Consider the following 24393-nt stretch of genomic DNA (forward strand, 5'->3'; position numbering starts at 1 on the left):
TACAGTAGACTCACCACAGCACCTGGTCCATTTTATCTTCTTCTGCAATCTCTGATTAGCTTTCTTGGTTTAACCACTCAAATCCAGCCTTTCCTCCTGGGATAGATATGACTTCCACACACCGTTTCTCCAGAAATTGTACTGGGAACACAAGACACTGACACTCACCCACCCTCATCCTGAAACCTGTGCCTGGAGCCTGAGGAGGGACTGTGGTAGGACACATCAGGTTAGGGGAAGCTTTCACACACTTTCCTTATTCTTACTTAGGTTTTCAGTTTGTAGAGTGGAGATGATGATAATTTACTCAAAGTATATCATAAAGGAGAATGCAAGAATGTGGCTTATAGAAACTGTAAAGTCGGTGTTGCTATTAATGCTGTTGATTATCCACATCTCCATGGTCACTTTGAACACAATAAACATGTCATTTAACACCTCCCCTGCATAGACCTGGGCTTTCTTGGTTGCTCAGCAGTAAAAACATCTGCCTGCAATGAAGGAGACACAGGAGACGTGGATTTAACACCTGGGTCTGAAAGATCCCCTGGGGAAGGAAATGGCAACCCACTCCAGTATTCTTGCCTGGAAAATCCCATGGACAAAGGAGCCTGGTGAGCTACTGTCCACAGGGTCGCAAAAGAGTCAGACATGACTTAGCAACCAAACCATCACCACTGTGTAGAATTCCAGCCTGCTTACCCCTCTGTTGGTGATGGCAAAGGCTGCAGTTTTCCCAAAGTCTCTGGAGTAGTGTTTTGTCAGCTCTCAGAGTTTTTGTGTATCCTGAAGCAGTGGAGGCTGATTTTTCTTTAGGGTGGACTGTTTGGTTTTGTGCTTTAGGAGTAGCAGGCTTCCCTTCTATAGTCAAATCTATTATTCCAACCTGAAGCTTTGGGTTCCCTGAGGTTACTCTGATGGCTGCCTGGACAGGACAATGAGCAAGCAGAGTGGGAGGGAGATCAGGGTGTGTTGATAAAGGGGCTGGTCAACAAGCAGGCTTCCCTAGTAGCTCAGCTGGTAAAGAATCCACTTGCAATGCAGGAGACCCCTGAGTTGGGAAGATCCTGGGTTGATTCCTGGGTTGGGAAGACCCCCTGGAGAAGGGATAGGCTACACACTCCCATATACCTGGGCTTTCCTGGTGGTTCAGGCAGTAAAAATTCACTTACGATGCGGGAGACCTGGCCTCGATCCCTATGTTGGGAAGATCCCCTGGAGGAAGGCATGGCGACCCACTCCAGTATTCTTGCCTGGAAAATCCCCATTGACAGAGGAGACTGGCCAGCTACTGTCCATGGGGTCACAAAGAGTCAGACATGACTGAGTGACTAAGTACACACACACACACACCCCTGGAGCAGGAGTGGAATGGAAACATCGTCTGACAGAGAGGTTCCAGGTTGCTGCTTTCTGTTCCCCGACCTCTTTACTTTCACTCCTCAGACCTCAGTATGATTCAAAGTCCGGTGGGTTCTCTGGCTCACTTCCGTCACATTCCACGTTTGACTTTCTTGCAGTTTCTTCTTCTCTGTCCTTTCTGCCTCGGAAGGTTGGGTGGGAAGACTGGAGGAGAAATCAACCCGAGTGAAAGAGCACTAGTGGAGGATGAAGAAGGGATGATAGTGCATCATTTCGTCCCCACCTCAAATTCTGTTTGGTCAACAAGTAGGCTTCCCTAGTAGCTCAGCTGGGGAGTGGCGGAGGGAGGTTTGTGGTGCTTGTCATTTGCTATGAAAATACTACTATCACCATATTTTCTCAGATACGGTGCTAGGCCTGATGAAGATGTCAACGTACCAATTAGCACAACAAAAATAATAAAAATAACATTCTGCATATGGTACTTAAAAACATAAAGTTTTGTGAGAGTTTCCGTGTATTTCACTCATGATTCAGTACGTGTTCATTGAGTGCTTTCTCTGATCAAGCTCTAATAGGGGGAACTGAGAAGTTCATAATCTAGTGTTAGAGATAAAAAAGAAAAACAAACAAAAACATGAAGCAGAAGGAAGTAAATGTCTGTTACCTTCTCTGAAGAGCATGAGTGGTTGACTGGCTGGCAGCCCCTGGTATGGCATCACCACTAGGCTTCCAAGATGTAAACTCATCACTGCGAACATGAATGTCCCCTCCAGATGGTCAGTCCGTTGAGACAGAGATTGTCCCACCTTACTCACCACACTGCTGGCCGTTTGTTCAGCCCCTTGGCTGAATATCCTATGCTTTGATCTGTCTCCCTTTCATGAAACTATCCTCACTTAACTTTCTGACACCACCATCCCCAGTGCTTTTCCTGCACACGGGACACACCTTACTAATCTCCAGATGTGATGAGCCCTCACACCACCTTAGGTCCTGACGTTTCGTTTCTCTCTAATCTCTCTCCAGATTGTCATTCTTTTTCGTGACTTTACATAGCGTGTATAAACCAATGGCCCCCAGACTTTAATGAGATCTAGTCGTTTGACCTCTCTACTTAGGTATGTGATAAGAACCTCAAAGATGTGTTGTTCAAAATCAGTCCTTTATAACCCAAACCTACTTCCTTCCTAACCTTCCCTGGATCACTTCCCTACATCCCTTCCCCTGCCTGCTTTTCCCTAACCTTCAGTGTTAGTGTCAGCGGTAGGAATCTTGTGCTATTTCTTTCCTCTCAACCACCCACCCCAGTCCAACTTCTGATGGTTCAGAACCATACTCACATCCCCAATTCCCCTACCTACCCCCAACTCCAATGTCATGATACTGGCTGGTGGTCCAGGCTACCATCACCTCTTGCAATACTTATTACACTAGTCTACCAACTCATTGCTTCCTGACCAGCCCATCAGAGAACCAGGATGAAGTATTTTTCTTTTTTTTAATATTTATTTATTTACTCATCTGACTGCCTCAGGTCTTAGTTGCAGCACTTGAGATCATCACTGGATCATGTGGGATCTTTTTGCTGTGGCTCTTGGACTCATGAGTTGTAGCAGGTGAGCTCAGTAGTTGCAGCGTGTAAGCTTAGATGCTCTAAGGCATATGGGATCCTACTTACCCCAACTAGGAATCAAACTGGTGTTCCCTGAATTGCAAGGCAGAGCCTTAACCTTTGGATCACCAGGGAAGTCACAGGATGAAATTTTAAATCTGTTCATCCTTAAAAAATAAAAAAGACAACACCCCAACAGCTTCCCACTAAAGTAAAATTAAAATTCAAAGCTCTCATTATGATGCACAACACAGAATATAGAAATTGGTCTCCACTTACGCGCTTCTCACAACTTCATGCCGTGCCACTTATCTCTTTGTTTCCAAATATTCTAGCCAACCGAACTGTTTCTAGCTTTGGCCCCTTTTCCCAGGCTGTAAAGTTCCCAATTCTCATTATGCAGGTCTCTTCTTAAAGAACACCTCCTCTGGGAGGCCTTCCTAGTCAAACAGCCTCCGCAGTAACTCTGGTAGATCACCCTGTCTTATATTTTCATTGAACTCCTTGCTTACTTATATGTGAGTGTCTGGCCATCTAGAATGTAAGATTCTTGAGGGTGGTGATAAGCTCTGTGGCTGTTCTTTTCCATGGTACAACTTGGATTATACTGGTGCTTAATAGACTATAAATAAATATTTGTTGACTGATAAGTAAATCCTAAAAATGCTCTATCCAAGAATGTGCTTACCAGTAGCCTAGCATTACAGTGTAGGGATTATATTTCTCCTCAAATTAAATTAAAAAATGCATTTGCTCAAGACTCATTTCTTAAAGAAATATTTTTTGGGGGGATAAGAAAGGAATTCTAATCTTCACCCTCTATTTAAATGCCAAGAGCATTGAACAAACCTACTTAAGCCACCTAATATTAATCACTCTTATGAATTACTTATTTTTAATTAAGGACTTGATTTTTAAATGGTGAAATCTATTCACTGCATGTAGAATATTTTACTTGCTGCTTTGACTTATCTGGGTTGGCCAGGTAAGAAGGCTTTGAATCATGGGTGGTCTGTAAGTCCCAGCCCCAAGCTATTTTTTTTGGATTTATTCTGTTGACCACCCTTTCTCAGATTCTGCTGTGCACACTGTCAATCTCCCTGAGGAGTCCCTGAAAACAGTGAGTAGATCTGAGCTATTGGAAAGTCCAGCAGTAAAGATACCTGTTTTCCCTTAGAATTTCCTAGACTCGTTTTGGGATGAAATGCTTTCATCTCTATGCCCAGAGTCTTGCCACAAGAGATATGATCATTTCTCAGACGTCATGGGCACTATAATCTCAGACTCTACCCCATGAATAGCAAATCCAAAATGTTGATTTTAACAAGATCCCCAGGCGTCTCCTGTTCACATTAAAGTCGGAGAGGCAATACTTTAGGAGGCAAGGAGATCATCTTGTCTCATGTGACCTTCCCAAGACACCTTTGCTGTCACTATTATCATCCCTATTCTAGAGATGGGGAAACGGAGATCCAGAAAGCAAATATGACTTGTTGTCTCTCATGTCCAGTGAGCAGCAGACACAAGATGAGACACACCCACAGATCTGTTTCCCAGCCCTTCAGTTGCAGTGCAATGAAGGAATACGGGGTCAGAATGAAACAGAGGGGAAGTATTGACGTTTTCAGATTTTAAAGTAAAACTTTCATCATGAATCAGGGTAAGGAACCATTCATATTGTAGAGACTTGGGAAAGGGGTAAATGAGACAATGGAAGTGTAGATCGGAACTCTATCAAGTAAATAAATAACTGAATTTGGAGTTTTGGTTTCCTTAGCTCCATCCTTGCAGGGGTGCCATGGACTGCGTCCCCCTCCATTCAAACTCCTCTCCAGCAACTACTCCTGACATGGACCCATTCAGGCCTAGGGCTGGCCCAGGTTCCTACTCTTAGAAGACCCAGCTATTGCACCATGCCTCGGTAACACCACCGAAGCTGACCACATCTTTATAAACTGTCCCATAAAAAGTAAAAACAAATGGAACGAAATATAGATTAGCCCAGATTACTCAGGTTCAGTGTGTCATCAGCTATCTGTTAAAACTCTAACAATAGTGTGTGCTTCTGTAACCCCAGTATTATGCTTTTACTTTTACATGCACTCCAAAGAAAAAAGTAATGGATATGGTCTGTGTACCATTACATACTTAGATAGATGGGACAGTTCTAGATACAGAGTTCTGCAACACACAGACTGTTATATTCTTTGATACGTATTATTGAGAAAATCCATCTACCCAGTTTTTTTCTTTAAAAGCTATTCCACCGTATGTAGATACCATGTTTTATTTAACCATTCTCATGCTGATGAGCTTTAAGATAATCTCCAATACTTTTGCTCCTGCAAATTGTGATTCATTGGCTATCCTGCTTGGTTCTACCATGTCTGTGTAGAAGTGTTGGTCTAGGAAAGCACTTACAAATGTTATTGCTTGGTAGGTGGGCATGCACAGTTGTCCCAGGCAATGGTAAATTGAGGTCCAAAGGGTCTCCAGCACTCTGAGTGTGGATGAGTTCTCCAACACTTGGCTTACCCAACTATTTAATCTTTGCCTGCCTAACATAAGATAAATGCTATCGCATTCCTGTTTAACTTGCATTTCCTGATTAGATAAGCTGAGCATCTTTTCTTCAGTGTAGGTCAATTTGAATTTGCTCTTCTACCCATTGTTTTCACTGATTTTCCTTTTCATGGTCTGAATTTTCAGCATAAATTTTTAGGCATCCTTTATATATTGTAAATAATGATACTGTTTTATATATTGAAGGGAAGGTCATCTCTCCTAGTACCTCATGTTAAGTTTTGTGTTGTGTCTGTTGAGTTGTTTGGTCTGAGATTACTTCTTTTTTTTTTTTTTTAGAATTTTGATTTCTTTAAATGCCATTTTTTTTTTTTTTAAGATTCTTGTTTTGTTCCATTGTGTATTTTGTTTAAGGAAGCCCTCTTTTTTCCAAAGTCACAGGGTAGTCTCTTACTATAATTTTAAGAGTATTTTTTAATTATTGGGTATTTATTCCTCTTTGAATTTCTTTTCTCTGTGTTTGGAAGCAGAGTGCTAATTATATTGGAGATTTTATTTTTTATTTATAATGTATAGCCATTTCCTCCAATTACATATTAAGTTGATGGTTACTTCCCCTACTGTATAATTAGGGAATAAACTTTAACTATTGAAATAATACTTGTTTCCCTTTGACTTACATACTTCAGTGTAGGTAAATGTGCTTCCCCAGGAACTCTTTCTCATGGAAAATTCATAGATCCAGTTCCTTCCCTCTTGAACTTCTACCAGCCTGGTGTCCTTCACTTCCAATCATGCACAGTGAAGAAAACGTGACTCATCACTGGAACATTCTATGGGCCATTTCTGGAAATGCCTTATGTTACTTCTGTCTACATCCACTGACTCATTCCTAGACGCAAGGGGAGATGGAAAATGTCAGTTTCCTGCGGGCACAGGAAGAAAATGAAATACATCTGGCAGTGTTTCTTCCTCATCCACTGGCAGTCATCTCTCTTCCATCCATGCTCAGTTCTCATTGTATGCAGTGATCTGCTTCTGTACTCATCCTAATAGTTCAATCACCTGTTTATCATTTGTTGGGAATGCACTACCATTTTAAGTTCCATAGCATCTAATATATATTAGTATCTGGTAGAGAAAATGCAACCATATATTTTTTTCAATTTTTGAATTTCTATTGTCTATTTTTTACTTTTATTTTCCATGAGAAATATTAAAATCAATTAGTCATATATCCTAAAGAATGCTACTGGGTTTTTTGATTAGATTGCATTAAACTATACATTTATAGCTTGAAAGAGCATAGGTAACATCCTTTAAATATTGAATCTTCCATGTTCAGTATCATAATTTTGGGGATGGTGTCCCAACTGTATGTGTTTTCTCAAAAATCACCAGATTATACTTTTAAATGGTGACAATAAAGCTGACTTAAAAACCTGGTGGAGTTGAACACTCAATTATTTTCAACCTTTGTTCTTTTATAATAAATGTTTTTCAGCTATGTGTTTCCTTCTGAACACAATTTTAGCTATAGATTTAGCTATCAGTTCAGTTCAGTTCAGTTCAGTCGCTCAGTCGTGTCCGACTCTCCGCGACCCCATGAATCACAGCACGCCAGGCCCCCCTGTCCATCACCAACTCCCGGAGTTCACTCACACTCATGTCCACAGAGTCGGTGATGCCATCTAGCCATCTCATTCTCTGTCCTCCCCTTCTCCTCCCACCCCCAATCCTTCCCAACATCAGAGTCTTTTCCAGTGAGTCAACTCGTCGCATGAGGTGGCCAAAGTATTGCAGTTTCAGCTTCAGCATCAGTCCTTCCAATGAACACCCAGGATTGATCTCCTTTAGAATGGACTGTTTGGATCTCCTTGCAGTCCAAGGGACTCTCAAGAGTCTTCTCCAGCACCACAGTTCAAAAGCATCAATTCTTCGGCAATCAGCTTTCTTCACAGTCCAACTCTCACATCCATACTTGACCACAGGAAAAACCATAGCCTTGACTAGATAGACCTTTGTTGGCAAAGTAATGTCTCTGCTTTTTAATATGCTATAAATGTTATGACTATTTTTGAATCTTAACACCCACATTTAACTTTTCTTTCTGAAAAAGCCTGGATTTCTAATGGCCTACATGAAAAAATAATGTAAAAGAAGAGTAGATTTATGTCTATGTGTAACTGATTCACTTTGCTTTACACCTGAAACTAACAACTTGTTACTCAATATGCGCCAATAAAAGTTAAAAAACAGAAGCCAACACTTATCTTTATGCCCTCCGTGTTCCAGAGGAAGGCACGGACTTTTATCTCCTACTTTCATTACTCTGCACTCTTTCCATGTTATAGTTTTCCAGAAATTTAGCTTCAGTCTATTATTAAACACACAAAATCACCATTTAATATGAGTTGCTACAGAGGGACAGCAGAGACTTCCTCAGCTGACCTGTACTTAACTGACTTCACCAATTCTCTGCATTTTCTCTGTAAAATGCAGACCGGAGCCCACCGCCATGGGGCAAAGCTGCTGTCTTGTGGGCCTCTGCTCTCATAGAAAGGGCCACTTAGGTTTCCCCTCAAAGCTCACTATACCAGGTGTAAATTACGTGGTTTAATTAAATGTTACACAAATCATCAGAACCTAAGTACAAAAGGAAAGAGTTGTTACCATGAAAACCACCCTGAGTGATTTGAATGATTCAAGAACGATGAGTAACATAAAAATGCTGTCTAATTACATGTAGGCAAGATAAATGTAAAAGAATGAAAACATTTATAAAATATTAGAAAGATCTGACACTCCGATTTCTTGTCAAATTAATTATTTCTCTCTTTAATTAAAAGAAATTAAAAGAAAAAGAAAAAAAATGCTAGTGATGTAAAGCAGATGATTTGTCAGAAATGACATACAGAAAACTATTCAGCAAAGGCACACATAGATTAAAACAACTCGACCCAAAGTGTTGGCAAATGAACCATTTTCAGGTAAAAATTGTAAGCAAAAATTAAATTTATTTTAAATAAAAATAAAATCTTGTATTGAGACATGGTTGTTCTTTCCTTTCTATTTGTCTATCAGTCTTAAATTTGTAGCTATGAGAACTTCCACAATAAGATCTTATTCTTACTGTCCATAACTATTATTTACTACATTTTCTTTGTCCTCTGTTACTTTTTGTCTTTGCTGAATTTCACTTTTTGCTTTTCACTTCATATATTTTCTTTCTAGATTACATCCATGAAGATTTTCTATTTTCTGGTGAGATTCTAAAATTAGTACATTGCTTCAGATCTTGTGTGTGAAACAAATATCTTTATGTCCTTAATTCTTTACCTATAACATGGCTAAGTGTGGAATTCACTTGCTCTGTGGGTGCATCTTAATGAGTAATTTTATGTTTGTTCAACTAATTCTATGTTTAAAATAGGTAGATAATCTTCTCTATTAGCTTGCAAAGAAATGAAATTCCTCAACTGTTCAAAATGGATATAATAATATTTTGGCCTCAGAAAAGTCTTAATGAAAGGGAATAATATTGTACATATTGAAGTGTGTACATATTTGCCTCAAAAATTTACAGATTTTTTTTAAAAAAGTTAAAAATAATCTAATTTATTTCATTGCCATATTCCTATCATATGTCAGAAAGTACTTCTAGACTACAAGGGAAAAAAAATACTGTCCTAGTTTCTTTAGCAAAATTATTTTAGAAGTGGAAAAGCACTTCACATGAAACCATGGGGATTCATCAAAATACTCCATAAAGATAATTGTTTTCAGACTTAAAACACACATATTTTAAAAATTGCATTATTTAGTGAGTGTGGGAGATAATTTCTAAAGGAAAAATAAATCTTTTCAAACTATTTACATGAATGTGAACTTCAAAAATAAAAGTGTGAAGAAGAGATGAAAAGACAAAAATCCATAGATTTATATATGTATATTTATTTATATATATTTATATAAAGCTAGTGGAAGTGATGGAATTCCAGTTGAGCTATTTCAAATCCTAAAAGATGATCTGTGAAAGTGCTGCACTCAATATGCCAGAAAATTTGGAAAACTCAGCAGTGGCCACAGGACTGGAAAAGGTCAGTCTTCATTCCAATCCCAAGAAAGGCAATGCCAAAGAATGCTCAAACTACCGCACAATTGCACTCATCTCACACGCTAGTAAAGTCATGCTCACAATTCTCCAAGCCAGGCTTCAGCAATACGTGAACCATGAACTTCCAGATGTTCAAGCTGGTTTTAGAAAAGGCAGAGGAACCAGAGATCAAATTGCCAACATCCGCTGGATCATGGAGTAAGCAAGAGAGTTCCAGAAAAACATCTATTTCTGCTTTATTGACTATGCCAAAGTCTTTGACTGTGTGGACATAACAAACTGTGGAAAATTCTGAAAGAGATGGGAATACCAGACCACCTGACCTGCCTCTTGAGAAACCTGTATGCAGGTCAGGAAGCAACAGTTAGAACTGGACATGGAACAACAGACTGGTTCCAAATAGGAGAAGGAGTGCATCAAGGTTGTATATTGTCACCCTGCTTATTTAACTTATGTGTAGAATCATGAGGAACACTGGGCTGGAAGAGACACAGGCTGGAATCAAGATTGCTGGGAGAAATATCAATAACCTCAGATATGCAGATGACACCACCCTTATGGCAGAAAGTGAGGAGGAACTAAAGAGCCTCTTGAGGAAAGTGAAAGAGGAGAGTGAAAAGGTTGGCTTGGAGCTCAACATTCAGAAAACTAAGATCATGGCATCACTTCATGGGAAATAGATGGGGAAACAGTGTAAACAGAGTCAGACTTTATTTTTTTGGGCTCCAAAATCACTGCAGATGCTGATTGCAGCCATGAAATTAAAAGACGATTACTCCTTGGAAGGAAAGTTATGACCAACCTAGATAGCATATTAAAAAGCAGAGATATTGCTTTGCCAACAAAGGTCCATATACTCAAGGCTATGGTTTTTCCAGTGGTCATGTGTGGATGTGAGATTTGGACTGTGAAGAAAGCTGATTGCCAAAGAATTGATGCTTTTGAACTGTGGTGCTGGAGAAGACTCTTGAGAGTTCCTTGTACTGCAAGGAGATCCAACCAGTCCATTCTAAAGGAGATCAATCCTGGGTGTTCATTGGAAGGACTGATGCTAAAGCTGAAACGCCAATACTTTGGCCACCTCATGAGATGAGTTGACTCACTGGAAAAGACTCTGATGCTGGGAGGGATTGGGGGCAGGAGGAGAAGGGGACGACAGAGAATGAGATGGCTGGATGGCATCACCAACTCGATGGACATGAGTTTGAGTGAACTCCGGGAGTTGGTGATGGACAGGGAGGCCTGGCGTGCTGTGATTCATGGGGTCGCGGAGAGTCGGACACGACTGAGCAACTGAACTGAACTGAAAAAATATATATATATATATATAAAATTTTATATATATATAAAATGAAAGAATAAGTTGTGATGATTCAGGGAGTTTTAAAAACATTTGTATTATTTGGGAAAATGAGTTTTTTGGTTAAAATTTCCCAAAAAAAGGGCCTTTCAACAAAAAGCCACCCCGCCCTTAATTTAATTTATTTTTTTTTTAAAAGGTTTTGGAAAAATTTAAAGAGTCCACTTTTAAAAGAGGGATTTTTTTAGGAAAAAGGAAATTTTGGAAGGAAGGAAGGAAAAAGAGGGGAAAGGTTAAAGGGAGGAAATGGGGTGAAAAGGGGAAGATTTTGGTTTTAAAACCCCTTTCCCCCAACCTAAAAACCCCTTTAATAAAAATAAAAAATTAAGGAAAAAGAAAAAATTAAAATCATTCCATCAATCATTACACAGAAGGTTTTGACTTATGTCTGTCCTACTGAGTTATTTTAAAAAGAAAAACACAAAGCTGGCTCATGGAAGTGATTTTATTTCATTTTATGATTTTTTTCTTAATCTTCGGCATTCTGACCCTTCGTATCTTCCATTGCGTTGTAGACTGTGCCCTTAAATAATCACCCACCTACAATTTTGCCATCATGATAGGCAAAATAAAGGTACCCAAATATTTCCATCTTCTAATTCCTAAAACTTATAAATGAATATGTTACCTTGTGCCACAAGAAGGACTTTGCAAATGTGATTAAATGAAGAATTTCAGATGGGGAGATTATCCTGGATTATCCAGCAATTCGAATGTAATTGCAATGGTACTTACAATAAAAGGTGATATGACATTAGAAACAGGGGTCAGAGGTCAGAGTGATGCCATTGCCAGAAGGGGACCATGAACCATGGAGGGTGGGCAGCCTCTGAAAGTTGGAAAGGACAGGGAAAGGATTTTTTTTTTTTTAGAGCATCCGGAAGACCTCCAGAACTTAAAAAAAATTTTTTTCTATTGTTTTAAGCCACTAAGTTTGTGGGAATTTGTCAGAGCATTCACAGGAAACACACGCAGCCACTTTCCAGGTGGTACTAGAATTTGTGCTTTCTCAAGGTTTCCTCACTGGTTTTTCTTTCAAACCTTTCAGAACTTACCCGGGAAGATGTTGAGGTCCCAAGACTCAGAAGGGGCTCCCCTTTGGATATCCAAGCTTCATTGTCTAGTGGATCAGAGTCTTTATCTTTCACTCAAGACAAGAAATTCTCTAAGTTTCAGCCCAAGCACTCTCTCAGACTGGGGACCCTTCAGTTTCCATGTCCATCCCAGTATGCTCCCCAAGAACAGAACAGCTAGGGGCGGGGGCTGTCACAGAGACCTTTTCATAAAAGGATCTTGACTATCAGTGCACCTCTTTGGCACTCTTCAGCTACCCCCAATCACCCTTTGCATGCTGAAGCTGAAGCTCCAATACTTTGATCACCTGATGCGAACAGCCAACTCATCGGAAAAGACCCTATTTTCTGGGAAAGATCGAAGGCAGGAGGAGAAGAGGGTGGCAGAGGATGAGATGGTTGGATGGCATCACTGACTCAATGGACATGAGTTTGAGCAAACTCCAGGAGATAGTGAAGTACAGGGGGCCTGGTGTGCTGCAGTTCATGAGGTCGCAAAGAGTCGGACAGGACTTAGTGACTGAACAACAGCAAAGCATCAGCTCCCTCCCCAGCTTTGCCCCTTACCTGTCTGTCTCCAGCACCCTCTCTCCGCTCCACCATTCTCAATGCCTCAACCTCACTGACCTTCTCTGGGTCCCCATGCACCCCAAGCACAATCTTCCCTTTCCTATTTCCTCCACAGGGAGACTTTTCCACCTGTCCTGTCCCTTAAGTCTTTCTCATCCTTCTTTCTTCCCAGGAAGCCTTCCCTGAAATCCCCACTCTCTGGAATAGGTTCAAGGTCACCTCCTCTCTTCTCTTAAAGCTCCCATCTCCCACCTAGACACTCCCTGTTCAGAGCATTTACTCACTAACTGCCTGTTCCTCCTAATAGTCTCTCTCTTTCTAGGACAATGGTTTTCAAACTGATGTGCCCTACCACCAGGGGTGTTGAGGCTTCCCCGGTAGCTCAGAGGTAAACAATCCACTTGCAATTCAGGAGTCACAGGAGAGGCAGGTTCAATCCCTGGGTCAGGAAGATCCCCTGGGGGAGAGTATGGCAACCCACTCCCGTATTCTTGCCTGGAGAGTCCTACAGACAGAGGAGTTTGGTGGGCTACAGTCCACAGGGTCGCAAAGAGTCAGACACGACTGAAGTAATTTAGTACGCATGCACACACCACCAGGGGCACCAGAATCACCAGGAAACGTCTTAGAAAAATTAATAATCAGGTCACAACCCTGACCTACAGGAGGAAACACTGGAGTGGGGGACTAGCTGTCTTTTTTTAAGGCGATTCTGAAGGATGTTAACTTTGAGAGCCGCTGTTCTGGAGAATAAATACCATTTCTGACTTCTTCATTTGGGAATACGGGATCACATACTTAGTGTTTAATAAGTATTTATGAAATTAACACAATAAGTTTATACTAGAAGGCAGATTGAGTGACATAGTGGGTATCAAAATTTTGCAGATAATATCAAATTAATCCTAGCAAGAATTTTAAGCAGGTGATATTATTATTTCAGTATTACAGATGGGAAAAATAAGGCTCAGACCTTCTTGCTTAAAGCTATCTTGTTTGTATGAAAACCAAAATTGAACAAAAAATGTTTTTACAGATGTGGGACAGCAAACTAGACCTGGCTAATCCCACAGAGGTTTTCTCATGTTGACAACACGCTACCCTCAGATACTCACATTAAGGTGGTTTTCAACTGGGGGAACTTAAAGCAGACAAATCAACAAACATACAAGGTGTGGTCTCAGTGACCAAATTTCTCATCACATTGGATCAAGATTGGGGTACTGTTATCAGTGCTTTTAAAATGTATACCCTACTGGGACTTCCCCAATGGTCTAGTGGTTAAGTCTCCATGTTCCCAGTGCAAAGTCGCCGGGTTTGATCCCTGCTCAGAGAACTGACCATTGGAAAAGACCCTGATGCTGGGAAAGACTGAGGGCAGGCAAGGGAGTGACAGAGGATGAGATGGTTGGATGGCATCACCGACTCAATGGACATGAGTTTGAGCAAATTCTGGGCAATAGTGAAGGACAGGGAAGCCTGGTGTGCTGCAGTCCGTGGGGTCACAAAGAGTTGGACCCAGCGACTAAATACCATAACAGGGCACTAGATCCCACATGCTGTAACTAAGAGTTCGCAAGCCTTGAGCAAAAGATCCCACGTGCCACAGTGCAGATTGAGGTTCTCATGTGCTGCAAGTAAGATGGCTCAGCCACATAAATAAATGAATATTAAAGAAAAATTGTTATTAAAAAATTATACTCTTCAACCAGAGTTGAAAACAATTGTTTGGATGGAGTTTTCTGTCCTGAGCTGCAATTTCTTGTTATTTCTTGTTGTCTCGTCTCAGCCTGGGCTTTTGTTCCACCTCCTTGGTGTCTGTAAATCACCTTGTCCCTTGACTGACAACCGACCTCAGGCATCCACTCTTGACAATGAGGAAATCCTCTGAGCGGGCTTCAGTGTGTCTCCTAACTGCGTATACCATGACTGTGGGTAAAGGGCACCCTCCCATCCCTCAGTCCCCAGGCTCTGTCTTCATCTCTTGATTAGCTTTCTGCTGGGGGAAAGGAAGCAAGCAGATGTAAACTCTCTTTCTAAAGTACTTGCGAGTAGTCAGTATTATTCTCGCAACCAGTACAGTTATGAATCCACACTGAGAGCTCACGGATGGGGGCCATCATCCTCAGATTTGAAACCTAAGCCTCATTATGGGACAGAGCCTAGACTCCAATGCAAGTGTGTTGGTCAAAGTTGAATACTCACATTCTGTTAATGTCTCTTACAAATTACTTTTCTAATTAAGCGCCTGCTTATTAAAGATGCAATCTGTCACTGCATGGGTGATGCCCGACTACATTCCCATTTCTTCTTTGCTTTGCCCAGATGTTGTTTACTAAGATGCATTTCCTTAAAATTCTACTTTGCCATCCCATCCCTGAAGTAAACTAGCTGATCCTTGCCCAGCCAGGTAAAAGTGTTAGCCACTCGATCTTGTCCAACTCTTTGTGACCCCAGGGACTGTAGTCTGCCAGGTTCCTCTGCCCATGAAATTCTCCAGCCAAGAGAAATGGGTAGCCATTCCCTCCTCTAGGGGATCTTCCCAGCCTGGGTCTCCTGCACTGCTGCCAGATTCTTGAGCACCTGAGCCACCAGTCCAGCCAGGTGAGGACCAGTCAATGAAGATCTACAGTTGGGGGTGGTTTGAGTTAGAAGAGCTTGCTTTTGTTGTTGTTGTCATTGATCTTTTGCTTTTTGCTTTTCTCGACTGAATGAGATACTTTCTATTAATCTGTAGGCTGGGAAAGATTTCTTTATGTCAATTGTTCTAAAGATGAGTGAAAAACTTCCGGCCTTTGAGATAAGGTGTTCTCCATCCCAAGGCACAAAGCTGTCGGTGCTGATTTTACTAGAAATACTCTGTTCCTGAAAGTGATGGCTTATAGCTGCAACCCTGTTTGCACTGGGCACACACAGTTTGGTCATGCAGTTTTATTATGTCCAAGGCGTTTATAGAACAGGAGTAATTAAATACATTCCAATTCTCTACTGCATTTTTCCGCAGTCTATTGAAAGGGATATGAGGATGGTTCACAGACAGTTCCCAGCATGCTCCTGGATACTCTTCCCCGGCCTGTGCTGTCACTCTTCTTAAACACATCTCCCTACAATAAAGACACAGAAACATCTTGTTTTCCATCCTCTGTGGCTCTTTTTCTACCTTCCATTTTCTTTTAGATCTCTCAGTTCTTAAAATATAGATCCACTCAGGCTTCCTCTCAACTGCAAAGAAACTTCCTATTCTTGTTGGTATTGTTCAGTTGCTATCCTGTGCGACTCTTTACGACCCCATGGACTGCAGCACACCAGGCCTCCCTGTTCCACACCATCTCCCATAGTTCGCCCAAGTTCCCATCCATTGAATTGGTGATGCCGTCCAACCATCTCATCTTCTGCCATCCCCTTCTCCTCCTGCCTTCAATCTTTCCCAGCATCAGGGTCTTTTCCAATAAGTCATCTCTTCTCATCAGGTGGCCAAAGCATTGGAGCTTCAGCTTCAGTATCAGTCCTTCCAATGAGTATTCAGGGTTGATTTCCCTTAGGATTCACTGATTTGATCTCCTTGCTGTAGGAGACTTCCTGCAGGAAGGGGAGGGGGCGGAATTGAGGAATCTAGCTATTAGATTTTTTGCATGTGTATATTTTGAAATAGTATCTGTGACTATTTGCTTATTAGTAATATATATTCTATAAAATAATAAACAGAGAAACTTCTCATTTCACATTTACTTTATTTATTATGTGTGTTAGTTACTTAGTCATAACCGACTCTTTGCAACCCTATGGACTATAGCTTGCCAGGCTCCTCTGCCTTTGGAATTGTCCAGGCAAGAGTATTGGAGTGGGTAGCCATTCCCTTCTCCAGGGGATCTTCCTGACCCAGGGATTGAATGTAGGTCTCCTGCATTGGCAGGCTGATTCTTTACCATCTGAGCCATAGTGACTCAGACATATCTATTATAGTAAGTACTTTATTGCTTTCATTAAACATTCCCAGCAATCTGATTTGGTCTCACTAGGTCCATTTTACATTGTAGGAAACTACACTTTATGGAGGTTAATTGATTTGCCCAAAGCCATAGTGCTAGAGTTTCAAGTGAGTTAAAGCCAGTACATGTAACTGCTCTGCTAGCCTTTCAGTAGGGCACCACCTGCCCTAAATATTGTTTTAAAATAAGAGCCAGTCCAGGTTCAATGCATGATTCAGGATGCTCAGGGCTGGTGTACTGGGATGAACCAGAGGGATGGGATGGGGAAGGAGGTGGGAGGGGGGTTCAAGATGGGGAACACATGTACATCCGGGGCAGATTCATGTCAATGTATGGCAAAACCAATACAATAATGTAAAGTAATTAGCCTCCAATTAAAATAAATAAATTTAAAAAATAATAAAAATAAAATAAGAGCCCTGCAAACTGAGTTTGCCTCATTTCCAGTGAGAAAGCAGTGAGGTGCAATGAGGTCTCAGAGTTAGTTTCCCTTGATTTGTTTTACCCACATTTTGCAAACGCTGGGTGAATATTTTCTTTCTAAGAACCAAGCAGCATTCTTGCTTGTCAACTGAAATTGGACACCAGCAAGAAGCTGGTCCACCAAGAAGATGCTGGGGTTCAAAGGTAGACCGCCCTGGGACAGGCTCTACTTTTATAAACACCACATAATGTGGCACTTCTTGGGTATCCTGTTGCTTCACTGTTTCTTGCTCTGACAATCTGCTCTTTCTGAATTGGAGAATGATTTGCAAGACACTGCTAAGAGTTGGGCCAACATTCTAGTCCATCTCGTGTCTTATCTCCCACTCTGTGCCCTGGGGCTAAACTGTCAGCCTCACTCGTCTATGAGAGCACCACTGCTGAGCGCTGGTATTCCAACATGAGCACACAAGGAAGAAGATCTCACAGTGGGTATAGAGAGGCAACAGGCTCTGCTGGAGACACAGAACCCACAGATAGAGCAGCATACCCAGTCACTTTGGATCCAGAAAAAGATCCGGAACTGACTCTCCAGACCTGATCAACTGGATCATGTACTACCTTTGGCTTCATCTTGAATTTCCCCAGATTTTTAAGAAGGCTTCTCAACAGGCAGTAACTACCAGGCAAATGAGCAGGCCAAGCTGAAAATGCAAAGAAGCAACCATGTAGACTAAAAACTGCTCACATGGCTTAGGGGAGATGTAGACCAAAGGGATCATCAGCATAGTTTCCCTGATTCATGACAGTGTCAAGTTCAAGTGCAAAGGCATCTTTCCAGTTGAATTCAAAGTCTAGTCAAGAAAAGAGAACTCAACCTAGGTATCTTAGAAGCATAATGTTTACTATGGGAATTAGCAGCTCATGAGATGGACAGTGGAGAAATGTCATCTCAGTCAAGGGGTTTGCACAGCAGGGACTGCCCAGGGGAGGGGAGGCCATGGAGCGAAAGGTCATCTGCTGGAACGAGAGCCAATAAGACACGACAACTGCTGAGATGCTCAGAGATGTAAACTCTTATTTCTCCCCTCTCTTCACCCTCTGGTCTCCCTGGAGACGAATTGTCCAGGAAGCCAGAGGGCAGTCAAGTCAGGAAAACCACTTGGCTGGAGAGGGGTGGTCTGAGATCACATAGGCAGTGACCACGCCTGGCCTGAAGGAGTGAATATCCCTAATAGGAATCCAAGTGTCTGAAAGAGCATGGCCAATTTTCTGCTAGTTCTCTCTCTGCTCAGAAGACAGGACTGTGATGGGTAAGAAGGTTGTGATGTGGATCACTTTCCTCCCTTGATATTTCATTAACTAGATTGTCACAGTTACAGCCAGGATGCCTTTTTATCTGTGTTTAAATAGAGAGAATATGGATAAAACAAGATCCACTTTCTCCGGGGTTACCCTGTGAGAGGCACTGTGCTGAACGACTCTACTGATTACTCATTAATCCTTTCAACAATCCTAGGAAGTCAGTTTTATTACCTGCATTTTCCTAATGAACAAATAAAACGAAGTTGTAAAAGGGCAGTCAACTGGCCCCAGGCCTCACAGCTTCTCTGCAGAAGGTCCAGTGAGGGTTGGAATCCACCGCTGTGTCTTGAGCACGTGTGCTAATATCCTGTGCCAAGCAAACTGTCGACAATAGCAAGGAAGTGGTGGAGAGCCCCAGTGCCTGGGTTGTTTAGTGAATACTCTTAGTTTTTAGTCTTCTCTGTTTTAGCATGAAGTGAACTAAAAAAGGAGGGGAGGGGGATGAAATCAAAGAGACAATCAGAACAAACCTGGCTCTGGATTTTGACTGGGGATAAAACTAATTTCAGCAGAAGATAAAGTTGAGAGCTGCTTCACGTTCTGACTGGATGTTTGGAAGCCAGAAGTAACTGTGTTTCCTCTTCAGATGTTGCCAGATAGCCATGTCCGATCCTTGGATCCCTCTCATTTCTCTGTCCATGGTCTCCTGCGAGCTGTATGCCCCGCTTTCTCTTCCTTGGGGACCGGGTTTCTCTCCTGGAACCTCTCTCAGCCCCCTGTCTATTGCAGAGAACAAAGCGGCACAGAAACCACGATGAATATATCACAAAGTCAAAGGCATAATCACTGAAACCAAATGGAAAGAAATTTACAAAATGACAGCTCCTGTGAGGCACCCGCGCTGCTCAGGTCGGTTCCTCAGAGTATCTGAATAGCTCCTTCTACAAACGGGTGGGCAGGAGCAAAGACTTCTTTCTGAATTATCCCCGTGCAGGGAGCTTGGCTGGGAGGCAACTGAAGGGCGGCCAGGGACCAAAGCTCAGGGCCTTGCCTCTGCCTCTGACCCTGCCTGGAGGGGGCTGCAGAGGGGGCACATTCATCTTTTGATTCTCTTTCATTTTCAAAATACATTCCTGAGGCAGCCGGGGCTCTTTAAAGAGTATGACTGAGTTGGTTCTTTGAGAGGCAGGCGGTGGCAGATGGGTAAGTGTGAAAATGTGATCTCTCTGGGATCTCACACCGTGGAACACACACCAGACGCCACTGGAATCACAGCTTTCAGGAGAGAGGGCTCGATTTACGGCCAAAGTGCTACGCCTAGCATTTGGCTTTTGGAACACAATGAGCAGGGATATCCGAGGGATGGGAGGTAGAGCCTCCTTTGCAGGATCCTCCCACAACCCAACTCATTTATGTTATCTTGAAAGATACAGGCCGCTGACCAATTTGTTCCTGTTCATTGTACATTTTTCTGCAGGCAACAGTATTTGGATTCATAATGTTGGCAGGGATGTGAAGGTCCTTTTTACCCCCACAATGGCATCTGTAATTGACATCTGGCTTAGCCACCCTGGTACCAACAAAACCAGATAAAGAAACAGACACAAGCAAAGCCAACTTGACTTGAAGATGCACACTGATTTAAAGATCGTTAATACAGTATTTATTTCCACAAATATTAATAAGTACAGACCATGTGCCAGGCAATATTCTGAACTTGGAGTAAATAAATAGGAGATATACCTTCTCTTCAAAGAGACCTGAGATATCAGAGAGAATCCTGGTGTTGACCCTCGATTTCCTTGAGTGTGTGAAGGTGCTAGGAGTGGTCTGGAGTCCTCAAAGCCCTGCCTGAAGGACCTTTGTCTTTCTCCAACTCCTCACCCAGTTCATAGGGTATGAAAAGGAACTGCCCACTATCAGAGAAGGTGATGTTTTTGCTGAGTCTTGATGGGTGAATTGCAGTTTGCCAAGTAGTAAATGACAAAAACACTAGAAGGAGGGAAGCAAAACTGCAGAGATTAGGAAGGTGGCACGTGGAGGGGAAGGACTGATGCTGAAACTGAAGCTCCAATACTTTGGCCACCTGATGCGAAGAGCTGACTCGTTGGAAAAGACTCTGATGCTAGGAAAGACTGAGGGCAGGAGGAGAAGAGGGCAGCAGAGGATGAGATGTTTAGATGACATCACTGACTCAATGGACATGAGTTTGAGAAAACTCGACAGGGGAGCCTGGTATGCTACAGCCTACGGGGTCACAAAGAGTCAGACACAGTTTAGTGACTGAACAACAGCACAGATGGGAGGGGAGCTTCCATGAGTGCCTTAGTCCCTCGGGGCTGCTGTGACAGACCCCGCAGACTAACTGGCCGATGCACAACAGGCATTTATTTATCACAGTTCTGGAGGCTGAAAGCCCAGGATCAGGATGTCAGCACAGATGGGTGCTGGTGGAGCCCTCTTCTAAGCAGCACCTGGAGCTTCTCCTCGTACCTTCACTTGGGCAAGGAAGCTCCCAAGGCCCTTACAGCCATCATCAGACCCCACGCAAAAGTGAAAACTACAGGGAGCATGCTTCAGACTGTCAGGTTTTCTGGATTATTCACGGCTTTTAAAAATAAAAGTGACTATATATTTTTAAGTTTTTCTGTAAGTTGTTGTTTAGTCGTAAAGTTGTGTCTGACTCTTTGTGACCCGTACTGCAGCCCACCAGGCTCCTCTGACCCTGGGATTTCCCAAGCAAGGATACTGGAGTGCATTGCCACTTTCTTCTCCAGGGGAACTTCTCGACCCAGGGACTGAACCCACATCTCCTGAATTGGAAGACAGATTTTTTTGTTTGTTTGTTTTAAACCACTGAGCCACCTGGGAAGCCGTTTCTCTAAGTTATTCATATCCTTATGTATTTATATAAGAATATCCTTATATATGACAAAACTACTTCCAGTATTTTTAGCAATAATTTCTTTAGGACATTTTAACACTCCGGTAACTGTTTGCTTGATTTTAACTCAGTTTGGCAGTTTTTTTTTTAATAATGCAGTTAAAATTCAAATTATTACTTATCCTTGTGACCAGATCATTGGTGAGCATCATTTTTCCCACTTGACACCTGAGTCAACAGAGTAGCAGAAATTTGCCCAAGTTCATGAATAAAAGCAGCAAAGAGAAACACTGACCTGAGCCTTGTCCATCCCTTTGTCCTGATGTCCTGCCAGAGTTTGAAGCTGGAGCAATATAAAATATCATGATGAAGCAAATAAAGATATTATTGATATAATAACAAAAAGAAAATGAAATGAGCTGGTTCAAAATGAATAAGCAAGATGCCTACTAACCCTTGACCAGCTTTTTTCCAGAGGTTTTATGTTGGCCGTTCCCTCACCTGCACAGCTGCCCCTAAACCCAGAAGGGGATAGAGTCAGTTCTTATCTCAGTTTCCTGTCCATGCCACGCTGCTTCCAGAAGGTGGACCAAGAGTCTGGGGAGCTGCTCTCCAGCATGATTTCTGCAGCCATCACTGATCCCTGCTACAGCTGCTCCCATACTTTCTGAAGGGTTAACTCCTGTCGGAATGAGGGAGAGCAGATGACCACAGAAATCGAACTCTCCAGACTGGGGTTGAAGTCGAGTTCCTGAAGCATGAGTCATCCAGGAACAATGAATAATGAAAATGGCTAATTTATAACTGGGCACATCCAAGCAAAGGGTGCATGCACGTGGAAGGAATGGGTAATGATAATTTTTCTCATTAACAATAGAACTGACTTGAGTGATTAATCTGCCACACAAATGCATTAGGATCATAAAAGCCACCGTGCTGGACACTGGAGGACAGGTTGGGGTGGCCACCTGTGCCTGACCACCAGCCTGGGACATCGACTGGCATTTCCCTCCCCATCAGCATCTCCTGGCCACTCAGAATTCCTGCGTTTCCCTCCTGACATCAGCTAGATGGTGCCTGGGCCCTAAATAAGTGACTCTGCCTCTTTACTATCCTTCTTCCTTTTCTCTCCTTTCCGTTCTGTTTAACCTTTGATGTTCACGCATCTTTCACTCCTCTCTCTGCCTCTCCCCAATCTTTTGTTTATATTCTGTCTCTGCTTCCGCAACATCTCAGATTTCCACTCCTCACTCCCTCATTTGTCTCTTTTCATGGCCTCTCAGCTTCTCCCGTCTTCCATTTCTTGTCATCTCCTTCTCCTGCCCTTTCTCCTTCTTATATTAGCCTTTGTTGGCACCCTTGGCATAAAATCAGGCCTCAGAGCATTAAAGGTGGAAGGACCTTCAGGGCATAACTGTTCAGACTTTAACATGAACATGAAAGCTGTTGAACATGATGTTGTTAAAGAGCAGGCTCTGCTCTGGCAGGTCTCAGCTGGGACCTGGGATTCTGCACTTCTCAGAAGATCTCATGCAATTCTGATGCTACAAGTCCCAGGTAGCTGACACTGAGGACCAAGGTTTTCCGGGAGCTCTCTGTCAAGTGCTTCACTGAACAGAGAAGGAGACCGAGCCCTAAAGGGGGAGAGACTTGTCCAGAGCTTGGTTGTTGGATGAGCAGCTGACAGGATGGGAGCTCAGTTAATCTCAGGGCCTTCTGTCTTTACCTGAGTCAGTGCAAACGAAAATGCCCCCTTCTTTTTCTGATAGAAGAAGATAGAAGAAGCTGGCTGATCCTTGATGTGTATTGGTTTTCATATCTACAGTTTAGGGTGGAGAAAACTCTTATCTTCCATTTTGAGGCAAGGTTTATTGTTTCAAAGAACAGGTGTCTTGGACTCAGTTCTGAGTTTGAATCTCAGCACTGATATATGTCATCTCTTTCCAATTGGTAAGTCATCTAATGTTTTGGGGCCTCAGTTTACATTTACATATAAATTAGCATTTACTCTGGGTGATTTTGAGAATAGTCTTTCCAGGTGGCTCAGTGGTAAAGAACCCGCTTTCAGTTCAGTTCAGTCGCTCAGTCGTGTCCGAATCTCCGCGACCCCATGAATCACAGCACGCCAGGCCTCCCTGTCCATCACCAACTCCCGGAGTTCACTCAAACTCATGTCCACAGGGTCAGTGATGCCATCCAGCCATCTCATTCTCTGTCGTCCCCTTCTCCTCCCACGCCCAACCTTTCCTAGCATCAGAGTCTTTTCCAGTGAGTCAACTCGTCACATGAGGTGGCCAAAGTATTGGAGTTTCAACTTTAGCATCAGTCCTTCCAATGAACACCCAGGACTGATCTCCTTTAGGATGGACTGGTTGGATCTCCTTGCAGTCCAAGGGATTCTCAAGAGTCTTCTCCAACACCACAGTTCAAAAGCATCAATTCTTCGGTGATCAGCTTTCTTCTAAGTCCAACTCTCACATCCATACATGACCACGGGAAAAACCATTGCCTTGACTAGACGGACCTTGGTTGGCAAAGTAATGTCTCTGCTTTTTAATATACTATCAAGGTTGGTCATAACTTTCCTTCCAAGGAGTAAGCGTCTTCTAATTTCATGGCTGCAATCAGCATCTGCAGTGATTTTGGAGCCCCAAAAAATAAAGTCTGACACTGTTTCCACTGTTTTTCCATCTATTTCCCATGAAGTGATGGGACCAGATGCCATGATCTTTGTTTTCTGAATGTTGAGCTTCAAGCCAACATTTTCACTCTCCTCTTTCACTTTCCTCAAGAGGCTTTTTAGTTCCTCTTCACTTTCTGCCATAAGGGTAGTGTCATCTGCATATCTGAGGTTATTGATATTTCTCCCAGCAATCTTGATTCCAGCTTGAGCTTCTTCCAGACCAGCGTTCCTTATGATGTACTCTGCATATAAGTTAAATAAGCAAGGTGACAATATACAGCCTTGATGTACTCCTTTTCCTATTTGGAACCAGTCTGTTGTTCCATGTACAGTTCTAACTGTTGCTTCCTGACCTTCATACAGGTTTCTCAAGAGGCAGGTCAGGTGGTCTGGTATTCCCATCTCTTTCAGAAGTTTCCACAGTTTATTGTGATCCACACAGTCAAAGGCTTTGGCATAGTCAATGAAGCAGAAATAGATGTTTTTCTT

Source organism: Moschus berezovskii, chromosome 21, assembly GCF_049115385.1.
Source record: "Moschus berezovskii isolate FMDL1 chromosome 21, NW_MosBer_1.0, whole genome shotgun sequence".
Taxonomy (NCBI): domain Eukaryota; kingdom Metazoa; phylum Chordata; class Mammalia; order Artiodactyla; family Moschidae; genus Moschus; species Moschus berezovskii.